We start from the raw sequence: 18,510 nt of genomic DNA on the forward strand, positions 1-18,510 counted from the left end.
AGGATGTCAAAGCAGGCCTGGCCACCAAGAAGTGCCAACACATGAAAACCACAGTGCTGGTTCAGTCGGCAGTGGAGGCCGCTGTGTCCCCAGCGCATCGCCCCACGGCTGACGCACAGTAGGGACGCTGTGACAACTGTTAGAGCAGGTTGGTAAAGTACCCGGGGAAGGTGTGACAAGAACAGACTTTAGGATGACCGGAGCCAACTGCACACGGTGGCCATGGTCACCGAGGTGCCTGGCAGGGATGACTCAACGTGGCGAGTGTGCCGAGCATGAGATGCCAGCCCACACCGAGCGAGCCGCCCCGGGAAGGTGCTGGGGAAGAGAGGCCTGGGGGGAAGGGTGTGGTGGTCGAATGGACCAGATGCGAGAGGAATTGGCTCCTTCTGGATTGTCCCAAGGGACAGAACGGGGACCCAGGGTGAACAGGCCAGGCCGTTCTCTGTGCTCAGCAGGCGGGCTTGGTCACTCTACCTGCCAGGTGACTCCGCACCGACGTCTGAAGATGCATGGCTTCTGTCCCCCTTGAAATCACACGGGTAGATGGCAAGGACCCCCTGTTCCATGAGGGAGCTTGTCTTCCAACGTGCAGAAAAATAAATGTTGATGTTATCACATGCTGCTTATTGAACACACAAGTTGCCAAATGAAGGCTGGCTACTCACTGATTGTGTTAAGCTGTGAGTACTTGAATTCAATACAGAACATATTGCCTCTTGAAACACAGTAGAGAAAGCCATTTTCATCACATTGGTGCGATTCCGAATTAGCTCTTTGGAAGTTTCCTTTTGAAACTGCTTTGCAGATGATACCCTGGTTCAGTGAAAATGCCTGCGATTCAGCACCCATCCATCTCCTCTTCTTTTTGATCTAGTGATTCCCTAACAAGACTGTTTTGTTTTCTTTCATATTGTTGCTTCCCACTGCAAATACTGGGAGACATCCTCACAACGGCAAAGCTGTCTAAAAGTGAAACTTTGTTGTAGCAGCGACCATTTTGGTTCTTGAGTTCTGCTGCAAATCCCCGAGAACTAATTAAGCTGGAGCCCCTTCCACAGCAAACTGTGCCCTGTCACTGCCTCTGCCACCAGGGGAGATAATTGGCGGCCGTTACGTGGCCAGAGATGAAGGGGGGCCCCGAGGAGTGGAGGCCAATTAGTTTACAGTGGGGTCTGCCCACAAGCGAGGCGGTGGCAGTGAGCTTTAGAGGCCGCTGCTAAGTACTGTTCATCTTTCCAGGAGGCTCATGGGCACCTGCGGACCCGGGACGCTTCTGAACGCGCCTCTCTGTTGCATCCTGCTCTGAGCTTATTTCCGCTTTCTCGCTTAGTTTTAAAGGCACCCACGTGATTTCCCATGACCCTGGGGGCCTGCAGGCCCCCGAATCCGCTGGGCACTGACTTCTGGTTTGAATCCTGTCTGCAGTGACTTCTGATCAACTAGGCAAACGCCCTTTTAAAGAGCAGAGCAAATTCTCCTCTAGATCAACTAGGGGTGAAACAATGTGGAAAATTCCAGGATCAGTTAAAAAGAAGCTATTCCTGAGTAAGTTCAAGGCTGCTGTTTCAATTCATATCCCTGGGGAAAAGTTGAAAGAATCAGAAAACACAGCTCATTATTATTTGTGTAGATTATGCAAAGTTTGCTTTTAAAAAAAAAACAGACTAAGCTGCAGAGTATCTGGGAAACAATTTGGGCTGTGTTTAAGTGAGAAGGGTTCACTAGTAGGATGCTGATTTATAAATGGCAACAACCGATTCCTTTAAATTCCCCACTGCAGTCACATCTTCTGCAGGGGAGCCTGGGACTGACTTACCCCCGAGGTGTAATGTCTGATAATATAAGCTCTGCTTCTGTCTCCGCATTTTGTGCAAACACATTATACGTGGCCCAGAATGGTAAAGATTTATGTATGGGTATGGAAAATAAAAATCAGCATTGATTAAAAGCCCCAGATAGACCATCCAATAGCACCCAAAGAACATCAGTTATTTTGCATTTTGACGTGGCGATTGATAACTCATAAATGCAAGCAGGAATGACAAATGCGGATGGAAACCGGCTTTGACAAAAACGATAACAGTATCAGTCTCGAGAGGCGATGGAGGTATAAGCAGGAGCTGTTTAAAATATTTAATCATTTTATGAAGGCTGCAAGATGTTGTTTGACCCTGAAGGACCGTGAATGTCACATGGATCAGAAATTGCCAAGTCTTTGAAGTGAAATGAAAAAATGATGTTGTTATAGATCCTTCTTGACATCCTATCATTTTTGTATAGGATTAAAAATATGTATACAAAGCATTAGATAAAGGACTCCAGCAAAGGGTGTCTTGGTTGAAGGGAGAGAAAGCAAAGGCACCCTGGCTGTGAATTTCTACTTCAAAATCCCAAAGCGTTTCTTTTATTTTCTTCTGAATGGTGAGAATAGAATACAGCAATGGTACGAAGATGCCTGTGGTTTTTAAATAAAGGGTAGGTTACCCTTTCCTTGTGTTACCTTGTGTCCAACAGCTGGAAGGTTTCATCTCCTTTTGCCCTGCATCGGGGACCACGTGGGCCCTGCGGTTGCCGGACATGTTTGTGTGGGTGACCACGCAGGCTGTAAGAGGCTGTAAATAAACACGGATGCATTTACCCACTGTGTGCACAGGGGTGGCTTGGCCGCAGCGGACTGGCCCTCTTGGTTCTCACCCACTGCGCTGCTGAAGCCCTCCCCGCCGCAGCCCGCACTGAGCACGCGGCGGGCAAAGCCAGGCGAGTTCCAGGGGTGTCCCCGACGAAGGGCCCGCCTGGCACCTCGCTGCAGGGCCACCGCCAGAGAAATCGCATACTGCACGCTGTCTTCTCTCTCGGTGCCTTGTCTTGCTTGTCCCCATCTTGAATTTTTCCCTGTTCCTGATGTAGTTTGTCTGTGGCTCGGCAGTGTTAGGAGGATTTTCCTTCACGAGGAGTTTTTTTTTTTTTTTTTTTCCCCCTCTTTTTCTCTCTTTTCTAGGAATGTGTCTCTGCTCAGGGGCTGCTGTTTTGTTCTAGAGATATTTTTTTCCTTTTGTTTTGAACATTCTATAGATTTCCTTGTGGGTGGGAGCTACTTAATCTTGGCCTGTGAATTCTGGTTTGGGGAACGGGCAGCTGCTTGTCTAGAAGCGGAGAGAGAGAGGCTCACGGGCACTTTCTTCTCCGGCTCCGGGGTTAGCTTTGTCTTCCTGTGTCAGCAGTTTCCATTCCAACCTGTGTCTGGGGGTTGGACGAGAGCCCGTGTGCAGGTATCGCACCTGTAAGTTCCCGATGACCGTCACCCCTCCTGCTTCCCTGCACTGAACTCCCCCGTGGGCTCACACACTCAAGCACAATAACACACACACATTCCCATACTCACATGTCCACACACTCGCACACACTCACACCCACACTCTCACACACTCACACAGGTCCTAGCGTGCTCACACGCACATACATCGAACACTCACACACCTGTGCCCCTGTGGCCAGGTGGCCCGTGGCGGTCACCCACTCCACCTGCCTCATCCTCTGCCGCAGTCCCACCCTCGTCGCCACACACCCTCCTTCCTGCCCTGACAACACTGTGGTCCGAGAGAGCCGAGTGCCACCCGGCCTTGAGAACCGGAGACCGCTGCGGAGAGGTGGAGGAGCACAGCTGCTGGTGGCTGGGTTGGGTGGAGCACCATCCTCTGCGCAGGCCTCAGTTTCCCTCGGCATTTCCCGAGCTCCGGGTCAGGCTTCCCTACCTGTCCTCCAGCTCCTCCCGCCTTTGTCTCCTGCATCCGTGACTGGCGTTCCTGAACCCCCTTCTTCCAGTACGGCCACCTGCTCCCCTCCAGGCTGTCTCATGGGACCTCCTTGGGGCCACATCGTGACCTCACTGTGCTCTGCGCTGGGCTCTGGAAAGCACAGTTAGTAGGGGAAGGAACCCTGGTTTGACCCCAATGGCCAAGCTCCAGGGTCCTGTTCCTGAAACCCATGCTGTGCTGACTCTAATCCACAAATGAAAGAGACATAAGACCACCAATCTCTCAGCACCCACGTAAACACTCGGGTAGGCTGAATAGCGGCCCCCAAATCACATCCATGCCCTCAACCCTGGAACCTGTGAATGGCAAGAGAAGACTGCAGATGTGATGAAGTGAAGGGTCTTGAGATGTAGAGATTTCCTGTGTCACCCAGGTGGGCCCATGTTCTGGTTTGCTAAAGCTGCTGAAATGCAAAATGCTAGAAATGGATTGGCTTTTTTAAAGGGGATTTATTAGGTTACAAACTTACAGTTCAAAGGCCATAAAAATGTCCAAGCTAAGGCATCAACAAGAGGTTATCTTCACTGAAGAACGGCCAATGGCATCCGGAACACCCCTGTTACCTAGGAAGGCATGTGGCTGGTGTCTGCTGGTCCTTTGCTCCTGGGTTCTGGTTTCAAAATGGCTTTCTCCAAAATGCTCTGGGCTTCTGCCTCTCTTTGCTTCTCTCAGCTCCTGTGCATTCTTGCTTGTTCTCCCAGGATATTTCTCTCTAAGCATCTGGGTCCTCTCTTAGCTTCTCAGGGGCAAACTCTGGGCTTCATCTCTTAGTTTACCATCTCCACACGTCCTTCTGTCTGCATCTCCCAGTGTCTCCAAGCATCAGCATCTGTGTCAGCTCTTGAGCGCTCTTAGGTGCTCCAGTGAACTAATCAAAACCCACCCTGAATGCGAGGGGGCACATCTCCATGGAAATGATCTAATCAAAAGGTCCCATGTACACTTGGGTGCATCACATCTCCATGGAAACAACCGACTCCAAATATCCCACAAGATTGGATAAAAAGAACATGTCTGCTGTGGGGGACATAATAGATCCAAACCGGCACAGCCCGAGATGCATCTAGGAGGAAGAGGGAGGTCTGATCACAGAGGGGAAGAGGATAGTGTGACCAAGGGGCAGAGACGGTGAACACGCTGGCCTCAGTGATGGAAGGAAGGTCAGCGAGCCAAGGAGTGCAACTCTGGGAGCTGGAAAGGCAAGGAAGGGTTCTCCTGTAGAGCTTCGGGAAGGGCATGGCCCTGCCCACACCTTGACTTCACCCAGAGAGACTCACGTCGGACTTCTGGTCCCAAGAAGTGTGAGAGGACATGTGTCTGTTGTTCAAGCCCCAAGTTTGTGGCCATTTGTCACAGCAGCCCTAGGAGACCACGAAGACCGCCACAGATGGAATGCATTCTGCGCAGATGGTACTCGTCCTTCAACCCTTACAAGTTAATTACATTGTCCCCATTGTGCAGACACGTAAACCAAGGCCAGGTGAAAAGTGTTCCTTGTCCAAGGCCACACACAAGGAAGGGATGGAGCTGGGCTTGGACTCAGGCCTCTCCAACTACAAGTTCTAACATCTCAGCCTCCCTCACTCCCCGAGGCCACATCTCACCTGACATCCTGGCCCCCATCTCCACCCCCATCTACCTTGCATGAGGCCACCTTCCCTGCTTCCAGGTGGATATTCCAGCTCCAACATCACCACACCTCTCTCGGACTCAAACGCCATCTGATGGCCCTGGATCTGGCAGAGACACCTCAGCCGGACTCTCACAGCACTTACCAACCAGGAGCCTCCAATCCTTCCAGCCTTTTTTCCCAGTTTCCTCAATGCCCCCTTTCCTGGTCATGCAGGCCTCCTTCTGATCCCCATTTCAAGGCTTTGCTCGTGCATTTCCTCTCCTAGATTACCTTCCCTCTTCCCTTCTCCTTCATAAATCTAAACTCAGATTCTAGGAAGTTTTCCCAGTTAGTTGAGTCCACACCAATGGCTCCCTCTCCAAGTTCCCATTCTACTTGATGTGCCCTTGAGTGCAGGATTATTCCTTGTTATTTTGTGTGTATTAGTTTTGCCTTCCCTACTGGGCTATAAATTTCTTGAAGATACTAAAGTCACTAAGACAAAGTCTCTATCCTCAAGAAGCTTATAGTGCACTTGAAAAGGCCAAACTTCTTAGCATCAGCACAACAGACTCAAAGGGTGTGAGTTAATGTGGAGGCTGCAGGTGTCGTGCTGAGGACACTGGAGCAGGAGTCAAGAGGACTTGGTTCCAGTGACCTTGGTTCTTGAAGATGATTGTATAACTATCCAGATTGCACAGTGTGTCTGTGTGACTGAAAACCTTCTGGCTCGCACTCCTGTTATCCAGAATATGGACAGTGAGTGGAAAAATGGGGAAAAATTTAGATGAAGAATAGGGTGGGATGGAGGGAATGGAAAGATCTAGGTGTTCTTTTTTGCTTTTATTTTTATTTTGGAGCAAGGAAAAGTTACAAAACTTGATTCTGGTGATGAACACTCAACTAGTATGAGGGTGCTGTGAATAATTGTACACTGTGGATGACTTAAGGTGGGTGAATATATCTCAATAAAACTGTATTAAAAAAGTAAATGAACAATGGGGGGAGGAAGGAAAGGCGATGTTTTGGATACTCTTATTATTTTAATTTCTATTTTATTTTTTGGAGTAATGAAAATGCTCAAAGATTGTGGTGATGAATGCACAACTATATGATGAAACTGAACAACTAATTGTACACTTTGAATGATTGTATGTTCTGTGAATATATCTCGATAAAATTGCATTTAAAAAACCTTAAAAAAAAAAAGAGGACTTGGTTCTAGCCCTGCTCTGTGCCACGGGGAATGCCACCCACCGCTCTGTGTGTCTTTTTCATTATCTCTAATTATAACTTGAACTAGATGCCCTCTAACATCTCTCTGAGCTCTAACATCCCACCATCCAGAGTTGGCATTGGAATGGGCTCCTCACCCGGAAACTCCTTTCCCACCTCACCCAGGAATTATGCCAGAGCCTGTGTGAGTCACGTTTCCAAGTGCGCACTGAGCTGCAGATAATTCATCATCCTGGAAACTTGGGTCATGTATCACTCGGATCCAGGGAAGCCCTTCTTCCAGAGAAAGTCTTTGTTGGCACTGAAAACTTGAAAGCTGTCCCTGGCTTCTGCTACCTTGGCAGGATGCAATCAAACAATGCCCTCTCGTCCAAGAACCTGGAAAACAGGAACCAAAAAGCCCAGAGCACATTTCGGCCAGACATTTGGAGTCCAGCATGGACATAAGAGGAGGTTCTAGACCGAGAGGTCTCAGACGCGAATGCCATCTGCTGTCAAGCACCCACTCGTGAGCCCTGGACTTCACCGTCCGCTCCTGGGTGAGTTTTATCTGCAGTAACTTCTTACTCTGTGTAGCACCGTCCGTCAACTCAGCATCGTCATGACAACAGGGACACGCTGGTAGAGAAGGGCCACAGCCGGCAGAGATGAGGGGCGGCTCAATCGAAAGAGAAATCCTGTGCTGCTTCCAAGAAGAGGCGGAGCCCATCGGTGGTGACAGGCCCTACAAACTACCATCCAGCCTGCCCCCAAAGGCCACCAACTGCCACTCTATGGTTGACTCCACGTAGAAGTAGCAGCAGAACAGACGTGAGAAGTGTCCCATTCTCACTTCAAGTCAAGCTAATGTGCGCTCTGTCTGCAATGGCACCACCTCGGAGGCACCCTGCTGTCCTCTCACCCTGCACACACCTGGACAGGTGGCCCTGGCTGGGCTGGACGAGTCGTGAGGGGACCAGGACCCTCCCTCCCTTACATGGGTGTGGTCTTATAAACCCCTGGCACTGGGTCATTGCTGGACAGTTTTCAGACCATTAGAATTTTTATGTGTTATTAATATTGCTATTGCTGTTAATTTTTCCATGCCCAAGGCATTCACATGCAAATCTTTTATTTTAGAGAAAGATCCCTAGGTAGAAAACGTCATGTCTACGCCCACATGCACTGTCCAGTGTGGTCACCATCGAGCAATTAAAACATGGCTAGTGTGGCTGAAGAGCTGAATTTTAAATTTACTTAATTTATGTGGATTTACATTCAGATTTACAAAGCCGCACGTGGCTAGTGGGCACCATGTTGGATAGTGCAGGGTGTGTGTTCCCACTCTTTTCTTGGATTTCATTTGGCTGTCTTCCTTTAACAAGCACCTGCTGGGTGTTTCCAGGACTCCAGGACTGTGCTTGACATTAGAGACGCGAGAATGAGCGTGGTGCAGCTCCCGGTGCCCAAGGACTCGGAAATTACTATACAGCGTGAGCACCCGCTGGCATCGTGGTGTTGGGGAAACACAGAGGAGGTGCAGGATGACGTGGCAGATACTACTTAGCTATTGGCAGCCACCTGCTGTTTTCCAGGGACTGAAGGAGACACGTGACATCTGAGTCTCGTTTAATCCCCACGTCAAGCAATGAATTTGGGCCTTTTTGTAGGTGAACCAGTAGAAATTCAGAGACGCAGAAGGGTTGTAAGTATTGCAGCTATAGTCTGAAAGTAATAAGAGGCAGAATCAGATTTGAGCCCAAAATTGAACAAGGACGCTCTTCCGAGGGGAGAGGGGACTTGGCCCAGTTCTTGGAGCACCAGGCTCGCTCCAGGTCCAGCTACAGTAGCTGGGAGACGGCAGGTGGGACACGGGGAAGAGCCTCCGCAGAGGGGGGCAGCGGGTGCAGAAGCGGAGGACCCTGTGTGGGGACGGCGGGGGCGAGGGGAGAAGGAGGAGCAGTGGCTGTGGAGGCGAGAGTGAGCCCAGGGTCGTGGACGCCACAGTGAAGGCACCAGGGCCACCGAGGGCGAGTTTAAAGGTGAGAGTAATTCCAAGGGTCAGGAAGCACAGACCAGGGGCAGGAAGAAGGATTCGGGTCAGCGGGAGCCGGAGAGCAGGTGGAAGGCCGGGGAGGGCGGAGGGCCCCGGAACCCGAGCCGGGGGACAGGAAAGAGTGGGGGGCTGCAGAGAGGGTGAGGAGGTGGGCGGGGAAGTGGAGGACGGAGGGAGGGAGCCAGGCGTCCCTCCTGAGGGACCTGAGACGGGAGCTGCCCTCAGGGGCACTATCCCCAGCCTCCCGCTGCTCTCCGAGCAACGCAATTAGTGCCATTCCCTGCGGAACGTCTTCCTCCATCCTTCACCGATCCAGACCCTCCCTGCACTTACAGACTCTCCAAGAATCAGGACATTCCCGAGGTCCCTTCTGCAGAGGGCCTATGCAGCTCTGTTCTTGGTTAAAGCAGTGAGCTCCACATTTTTTTGCTACCAAACATCTCCCAGGGGAAAAAAAAAAAATTTAAGTTTGGGCGTGCAGACCCAATGTATATACAATTATTTATTTATGTATTTTAAGCATATACCACCATACTAATACATATCTACCCTAATAGTCACAAAATAGAAAGTAAAACAAGATTAAATAAATAATGTTTAAAATTATTTTATTAATGGCTCTTGCTTCAAATTAATTGATATATTTTTTATTTTTACTTTTTTACGTTAAACAACGTGATTGAATACGCTTCATTGTTTGGAAAATCTTGCTGCAAACCAGAGCTTGTCAAAGGGGGCCCCTCCTTCCCCTGGGGTCCCTAACCTGTTCAGTCAGTCCATGAGGCCAAAACCGGAGGATGTTATTTGCCTCTTTTGCTGTGTTGACATTTGCTCCAATGGTGCAAAGTCAATGGTGAGAAAACTGCTGGTGTTTAACCCAGAGATACTGGTAATTACTGGATTCTTCATTGCCACAACCTCCCATTTTAAAAAAGCCAGTCTCACTTCCTCAGTGAAGTGGTAAGAAGCTGTTATTTATTAAATCCTCATCCTCAAATACATGTCTTTCTAATATTCTGAGATGAAGTGGGAGCTACACGTAATGTCCTTCTGCTGCACACCGAAGTTGGACGGTAGATGTGAGGAGAAGCATTTGCACGACTGTTGGAGTTGGGGCCGAACTAGCCGTGTTTTCCATGGAACCCCATTTTCACTCAAAAGCATGACTGACAGACAGACTATGGCTGTTCACAGTTGGGCGTCTGGCAGACATTTTCTCAAAGCAAACAAAGTAAGCCTGTCACTGTGAAAACAACTGTCAGCATTTGTTGCCAATGATCAAATTCAGTCTTGCAAGGGAAAATTAGAATTTTGAAAAACTTAGTCTGTCACCATGAGTTTGACAGCTTCTTGAAACTTATAAAGACTTTTCTGAGGAGATTGGGTGATATCAATGAATGTGAGATTTTAATACTGTGTGTTGAAATGTGTCAACATTTGGAAGAACCAAATAGCAGAGTGGGCCAATGTTTTCCAATCAGTGCAAGATGTTTACAAAATCAAACATGGGTAAAAGACGCATTCAAAGTGCAAGAGCAACCAGAGGGTTTTAATGTTTATGAAAGGATCATTGATATGGTTTCAGATTCCATATTACTAGTGACTTTTAAAAAACAACTATCTGTTGAGTTTTGGTGTAGTATCAAAGAAGAACATCTATAATTATCTGAAAAGGCTATTAAAATAGTCCTGCCTTTTCCAACCACCTAGCTCTAGGAGGCCAGATTTTCTTCATATATTTCAAGAAAACAAATCACAACAGATTGAACGCAGGAGATGTGAGAATCCAGTTACATATTAAGCTATCTATTGGAGAGATTTGCAAAAATGCAAAAGACTGCTAACCTCACTTTTTGCTTGTTTGGGAAAATATAATTATTTTTATAGAAAATTATGTTAATCATGTTAACATACAATGGGTTTATTGTCATTGTTTTTAAATGAATTAATAGAGAAATGTTTCAAATTTCGTTGGTTTTAATTTCTAAATAGAAAATATCACTGGTTATATCCCACATCAAAAAAGCTCTTTGAGGTCATCAGTAAATTTTAAGAGTGAAAAGGGTCCTGGGACCAAAAAGTTTGAGAATGGCTAATTAAAACACTGTGATTTAATTCAAAGAACTGGCTCAAAATTTGGTTTATTCCTATATTTGTTTTTATTTATTATCATTATTGAAAACAATACCTCCCAATGGTCCAACATATATATAATTAACACTTGGGACAAGGTTCATCCTTGATGACAGTGGTTGTGAATATATATTTGAAATCATATGTTTGACAATTTTGAATTTTTTGGTCAATTTTTGGTCAATCTTTTTTTCAGCCTGACTCTTTCTCAGTTAGTGGAAACTAACCCAGAGCTCACTTGGAGTAGAGGATTCCACTGAGAAGACATCCCACTCTCGGCGGCATGGCTCCTCTGACAAGTGTCCAGCACCTGGAGAACATCTAACCTCAGAACTGTGGGGTTGGACGACGGATGAGTAGCTTCCCCAAGGGAGGGCCTTCACTGCCCTTTGCTAACCTGTGCTTATGATGAAGTCTCCACTGGGGAATTTTTCTTACTACTAATAGTTACCCGAGTATCTTGTGGTTCACCTTAATCCTGTTTGCTCTAATTGGCTGCTCAGGAAAGATGAGAAAGCCGCCCTCCCCTGCCAAGTACAGTACAAGAAATAGCAATGATGACCAGGGGAGCCTGAGAGAGGGTCAAAGAGGCTTTGTCCACACCCACATTTCTCGTGGGGCCTGTGAAGAGGTGAAATGGCCATGGTGGACCACCAAGGGCTCTCCGTGCACATGCCTTCCCTTTGAGCATGAAACAGTGGGACATCTCGCTGCCCAGTGAGAGCCTTCGCTTCTAAAAGCCCACTAGGAGAGTCTTCGTCTCTCCCACAGGACGCTCCTGCAGCAGTTCTGGAAGGACACCTCATCCCTAGAGCTCCGTTTACTTTCCAGGAGGCAGCTGAGACACCTGGCTGTGGGGCCCAGCCTGACAGTGTGTCCCTTCCTCCTCTTTTAGCTTGGGTAAATCACAAAATGACGGGCGTGAAGATTCAGCAAGCAGCATGCTGGAAGATTAAAGAGTTCACATATGGCTAGAGCTTGGGGTCTTAAATCATTCAAGTTTTCTTTATTATTGTGGAGGGTGGGGGGCTGGGGGGAGCGGGAAAGGCAATTCCAAGGATGTAGCGTCTCAGCATTTAGCTGACTCTGTCTATCAAGTCATGCAATTAATAATAATACAAATGGAATATCCTTCAGTCAAAACAAAGCACGAGTCCGTTTTGGAGGATTTGCTAACAAGCCTGCTCATGAAGCTTTCTAGATCTTTCTGAAGACAAAGCAGGAGTCGATTGGCAGTTAGCAGCAGTGCGTGGACTTGAGTCTCTTCCCCAAGCTTGCCTCCCCTCCCCCACCTAGCACTTTCCTTTCAATAGCTTTATAACGAAATCTGAGACAATGTGTAATTATACAGAAGAGAGATCTGTCATAGGATAGCTGAAGTTGCTTAAATTGTGCTGATTTACAAAGATGAGAGATTTTTTGCAACTAAAAAAAAAAAATACCTTTTTGAGTGTAATGGCAGACAACCTCCTGCAAAGTCAACCCCTTTTCTGAAAGTCATCGCTAGTTTTATAATTTCTGAGTCATTAGATAACAGATAGAGCTCCACACTTAGTGGTTTCAAATGTTTATGGTCTGCAATTCATTCTTAATGAGCTCTCTCCATGTCTTTATTCATCGTCACAGCCTCCTGCTGGGAAATGTCTTACTATGCCTTGCCTTTTGTTAATGATTCCACAATCATTTCAGAGCCATTTCTTCTGCCTTATGTAATTCTGACACTGCAGAAGAGCCCAGCTCAGCCGCCTCACAGTTGGAAATGTAACCTTTAATGTATTAATTTCTCTTGCTCAAAACAATTTAACCTCTGTCTTGGTTTTGTGATTTCTAAGTGTTCCAATTAAATGCCTCCTTCATTTTTTGTCCTGGAGGGCTTGATCCTGCTGGAGTTCTGTTTAACACACCCTACCTCACCAAGGAAGAGCACGGAAACCCTTAGCGCTCGCCATCAATCCATTATCCATCTCACGAGTGCTTGCTGCATTTTCAAAACACCTCCTTCCTCAGAAAGATTAATTAAAGTAGTTGTATGCGCTAAGCCACGTCATCTGTGGAGGGGAAACGAGTAAGAACGCAGGAGAGGCATTCTTCTCCCCCTTGAACCTGTTTCATCAATACGAACCGGTGAGCAAATGGCGACTTTCACGTGGACAGTCCACCTCGGGATGCAGTCGTGTCAGGCAGTGTAGACGGGGAAGATTAATCAAGGTAACAGAAAGTCTTTGGAGAATGTTACCACCTGCCTCCATGCCAAAAGGGCCCAGCGAGATGGAAGATTTGCACCAGGATCTGGGGGTAGAAGTCCTCCACAGTCTCCCTGGACATGTGTAAGCAACCGGAGACAAAACCAGGGGCAGTTGTGGACACAGTCATTGCCCCACAGCCCAGAAGGATGGACTCGGCCAAACAGTGCTCCCGATCTGGTGCCAAAGACCATGTGCTTTCTCTAATTTCCTCTCCTCCTTCTGGAACTGGGAGGGGCCTTGTCAGTCCACCAGCCCAATCGGAAAGTGTGTCTATAGGAACAGCTCGGAATTTCAATGAGGAAAACTACTTGAAATTACAGGTTCTGTAGTCTAATCCAGTTTCTCCAAGACCCCATCTCCAATCTGCATTCAGAGTCACTGTTTTCATATCTTTTCATCCCATTTCTTCTCCATGCAGGTCAGCCAGCCCTGGCTTGAGCCACTCGGGGCTGGGCAGCCGTAGGGGGAGGGAGGGAGGCCGGCAGACCCCTTGGGCCGTCCCCTCTATTTAGGGGGTGAAAGAATGGATGGTTTGGGGAAAAGTGAAATGCTACGCATGGGGCAACTCAACGACCCCTGGGCACCCAACACGTCATGTTCTCACACCGGCACTAAACTGGAAGGCCAGGCCACATCGCCCTGCCCGCGTCAGCCGGCCACATCCTCTCGCTGAGAACCCCCAGAGCGAGCACCTCCCGCCCCCCTGTTGGCTGGTGGGGAGGCAGCCATGCCTCCCCCAGAGGAAAGCAAGTGTTTGTCACCGCCTGGGAAACTTTAAAAAGTGTGTGTCAGAAGCTTCCACAACGTTCTATATTCGTTCATTTAGGAGTCCTTTGGCGTCTGTCTGGGTCCACCCTGGCAAGAGAAAGGAAAGGTGAAAACTGTCAAGAGTTGGTGAGTTACCAACACAATAATACCTACATTTTCTGTGCACTGTTAAGATCCATGAATCGTCACATTTTTAACCTCGGTTATAATAGGCACTGTCGCATTTTAAAACATTTTAAAACAGTTTCAAAAGTTCCAGACTCCTTTTTTAAGCTAGTAGTGTCAATGGGCTGCAAATTATTCTTGAAAAAAAAATTGAAAGCGATTTAGTGCTAACGACTCGTGTACAGGAAATGTAAGGGATAGAAGCACGCGTTAACACACAGGGATGGAACCAGGAAAACCCAGAATGCAGGACTTCCCATAGGACACATGGTCAAGTTTGTTCAACAGATGACCAGGGAAAAGGGGCTAAGATGCTTAAGGGGCATCAAATGCATGTATGGACCTTGTTTGGACTCTGATCTAGGAAATCTATGAGATACACAGAAAAGAATCAAGGAAAGGAGTAGCCTGACTGGTGAATTAATGTTTTTAAGAAATTGTTCTAAAGCACATGGCATCGTGCTTATGGTTTTGCTTTTGTTTTTTCCTAGGAGTCCTTTTAGGGAAACACGCTGAAGTATTTAATGTTACGATATCTGGGATTCGTTTTAAGATAATCCTTTGGGGGAGAAGGAGTTTGGGCAAGCATCAGTAATTGTTGAAGCTGGTGACAGGTCCACAGGTCCACTATCCTAATCTCTCCACTCTTGTATATATTTGACATTTTTCTATAACAAGTGGTTTTAAAAAGTCAGCCAGTGGGCCGGCCTCCCGGCCTGGGCCCCTCTGCAGTCAGCTCCATCTTGCTGAGAAGACCGCAGTGCCCTTCACTGTCACCGAGCTGCCCACCGCCAGGAGGACGCAGTGACCCCTGACGGCGATTTTCTGTTTTCAGACGAGGGAACTGGCTGTCCCGGGCCGCACTGGGTGGGGACTCAGCGGGCCTGGCACTCGGTGCCGTCTCCTCATTCCCAAGGCAGAGCCGGAAATTGGTGGGTCCTGCAGCATATTTGGTTTTGGTTCCTGAGGGGTCCTAATCCTATAAACAGAACTCACTTGAGGATATTGAACTCCTTACCCATCCTATCTGGCATATCACAGCACTTTTTTCTATAATAAAAAAAAGTTTTCTTTTCCCTCCTACAAACACATACATGCTTGCTTATTGCAGAAAATCAGTAAATACCCAAACTGGACAAAAGAGGGAAAAATAAAATTAACCACAATCCCACTCAGTATTTTTATGAAAATCAGAAAGACTGTATACAAATCCTCCACTAAATATCTCTTGGGACTTAAAAAAAAATTTGGGTTAAAAAGAGTTTGAACATCCTAGCACCTCTCTTACTTGTAAGGAAATTTAAAAAGGAACTGGGACCATTTTATTTTAGTTTTTTCCTGAGTTCCCTTATTTTAAAAGCAAATGAAAATATTTTAAGGGTGGTGTAAGGATTTTGAATGCCGGCATAAAGCAGATGCCAGTTCTCTGCGCCTCTGCAGCAGCGGGGCTGGAAGGGACACGAAGCCCCTACTCGCTGCGTGTTACGGGGCCCCGGAGACATGGCCTGCCCTGTGGGGCCTCGGCCTGCCTTGTGGGGCCTCGGTTTGCCCGTCCCCTTCGCTGGGTGCTACAGCAGCCAGTCCAGCCGCAGGTGGAAGGTGGCAGACTCCTCCGAGGCCAGGCCTGGATGATCGATCATTTGTGATGACTTGGCCAGGAAACTTCCAGAATCCTAACCACTGCCGCGTGAACCCGATCAGTACATTCCCCATCTACATGTGTATGGAAATGAGAGCAATTTTAATTTTCCCCAAAGGGATAGAACTATTGACCATCACCCTGCTTTCCTTACTTAGGTAACGTTTTGTCCTTTTTTCATGCCAACTTAGCTATTTAAAGGGCCTGCCCCTGATCCAGTGGGCCTTTTTAATAAACAGTTTATTCCTTCCTTTCCTTCCTTTCCAGCCCTCTTACTCTTTCCTGAATTTCAAATATTTTTACATTGGGAAAGGGCAGGGAGACTCCAGACCTTGAGACAAATTAAACAAGAAACCTTCTACTTCTAGAAGTAAATCTTCCAGAGTGACAAGCATTTGCCTTGTGATTGAAACTCTATGAAAGCAAAGTCTCAGGTGAGGCCTCAGCCAGGAGAACCTGTTTGCTCTGTGGCAAACTCTTCACTCTCATCATAATTTTTTTCTCTTTCCTGAACAGGTACACATTACAGACATTTGCACTATTTTTAAAAAACCAGAAAATACGTTTTGGTAGTAATTTTTAAATGCTTCACAATGGAATAATAGAAGCATGACAATGCAGGGATGGGAAATAAAGAAGGAGGGTGCAGTACTTGAATAAAAATAGTTTCTTCAGCTAGATAGAAGGAGATTCCACACCACTCACATTGAACCATCGGGAGACACTGGGCCTTTGGGCCGTTGGCCCCGACTTTGCTGGATCCTGAACCGTGCAGCCCACAGGCCTGCTTAGACTCTCCCACAAGCCCACAGCCCCTCCGCGACTCGCTGCACCCTTGGGTGGGGAGGGGGCTGTGGCAAACGGGACCAGCGGCTGTCAGCAAAAGTGCATCTCCAGACCCAGAGGTGGGGATTGGAAAAGTGGGAACTGGGACACACCTTCTGTGTTAGTTAGGGTTCTCTAGGGAAACAGAATCAACAAGAGATATCTATAAATATAAGATTCATGAAAGTGTCTCACGCAACTGTGGGGATGCATGAGTCCAAATTCCATAGGGCAGGCAGCAAAATGGCAACTCCAATGAAGATGTTCGATGAACTCCTCAGGAAATGCTTCGCTGATCAGCCAAAGAAGAAGTAAGGTCCTCTATCTGTCTCACTTAAAAGTCTTCAACTGATGGGATTGAATCCAGCTGACTGCATTCTCTCATTGTGGAAGACACGCCCTGGCTTCCCCCACAGGGGCAGTGTCTCCGGGGGGAGGCCCAGGAACCGGTCATTTAACTCTCCAGCAACTTGGGCAGAGCAAATCACTCTGGATGGTCCTCTCACCATGGCGGGCACCTCCTTTGCCCCCATTCCTTTTTTTTTTATATTTTTTTTATTGAGATTGCTCACAAACCATGTAATTATCCAAAGATCCAAAGCGAACAGTCAGCGGCTGCCCACAGTACCATCACATAGCTGTGCATCCATCACCACGATTGATTTTTTTTTCAATCTTTAGAACATTTTCTTTACTCCAGAAAAGAAATAAAGACAAAAAAAGGGAACTCAAACCCTCCCATATCGCTAACCACTCCCCCCTCCATTATTGACTCATAGTGTTGGTCTAGTACATTTGTTACTGTTGATGAAAGAATGTTAAAATACTACTAACTGTAGTATACAGTTTGCAGTAGGCATATTTTTTCCTATTTGCCTCTCTATTATTAACTTCTAGTTATAGTGTCATACATTTGTTCTGGTTCATGAAAGAGATTTCTAATATTTGTGCAGTTAATCACGGACATTGTCCACCACAAGATTCACTGTTTTATACATTCCCATCTTTTAACCGCCAACATTCCTTCTGGTGACATGCATGACTCTGAGCTTCCCCTTTCCACCACCTTCACACACCTTTCAGCACTGTTAGTCATTCTCACAACACGCTACCATCACCTCTGTCCACTTCCAAACATTTTAAGTTCACCCTAGTTGAACATTCTGCTCATAATAAGCAACTGCTCCCATTCTTTAGCCTTGTTCTATATTCTGGTAACTTATATTTCATGTCTATGAGTTTACATGTTATAACTAGTTCATATCAGTGAGACCCTGCAATATTTGTCCTTATGTGTCTGTCATATTCCATTCAATATAGTGCCCTCAAGGTTTCTTCATCAATCCATTTTTTTTAAGATGGTTTTGTTCACACACCATACATTCTATCCTAAGTAAACAACTGATGGCTCCCTGTATAGTCACATATTTATGTATTCACCACCATCATCACTATCTGCATAAGGACATCTCCATTTCTTCCACAAAGAAGGAGGAAGGGTCAAAGTAGGTAGAGAGACAAAGAAAAAAAAAGACAGAAAACAAAAACAAACAAAGAAACATGAGAGCTAGGAAGCAACAAAAGGAAAGACAGCATTAAACCAAAGTAGAATAGAGTAAGACAACATCACCAATGCCAAGAGTCCCATACCCCTCACTATATCCCCCCCATAAGCATTTAGCCTTGGTATATTGCCTTTGTTACATTAAAGGAAGCATAATACAATGTTTCTGTTAATTATAGTCTCTAGTTTGCATTGATTGCATTTTCCCCCAATCCCACCCTATTTTTAACATCTTGCGATATTGACATTCATTTGTTCTCCCTCATGTAAAAACTTATTTGCACCTTTTATTACAAGCATTGAGCACCCAAGGTTTCACTGAGTTATACAGTCCCAGTCTTTAACTTTCCTGTTTCCTTCTGGTGTCCCACATACTCCTAACCTTCCTCTTTCAACCTTACTCACAGTCATCTTTCTTCAATGTACTTACATTGCTGTGCTACTCTCTCCCAAAATTGTGTTCCAAACC

Source organism: Choloepus didactylus, chromosome 16 (genome assembly GCF_015220235.1).
Source record: "Choloepus didactylus isolate mChoDid1 chromosome 16, mChoDid1.pri, whole genome shotgun sequence".
In the NCBI taxonomy this organism is placed as follows: domain Eukaryota; kingdom Metazoa; phylum Chordata; class Mammalia; order Pilosa; family Megalonychidae; genus Choloepus; species Choloepus didactylus.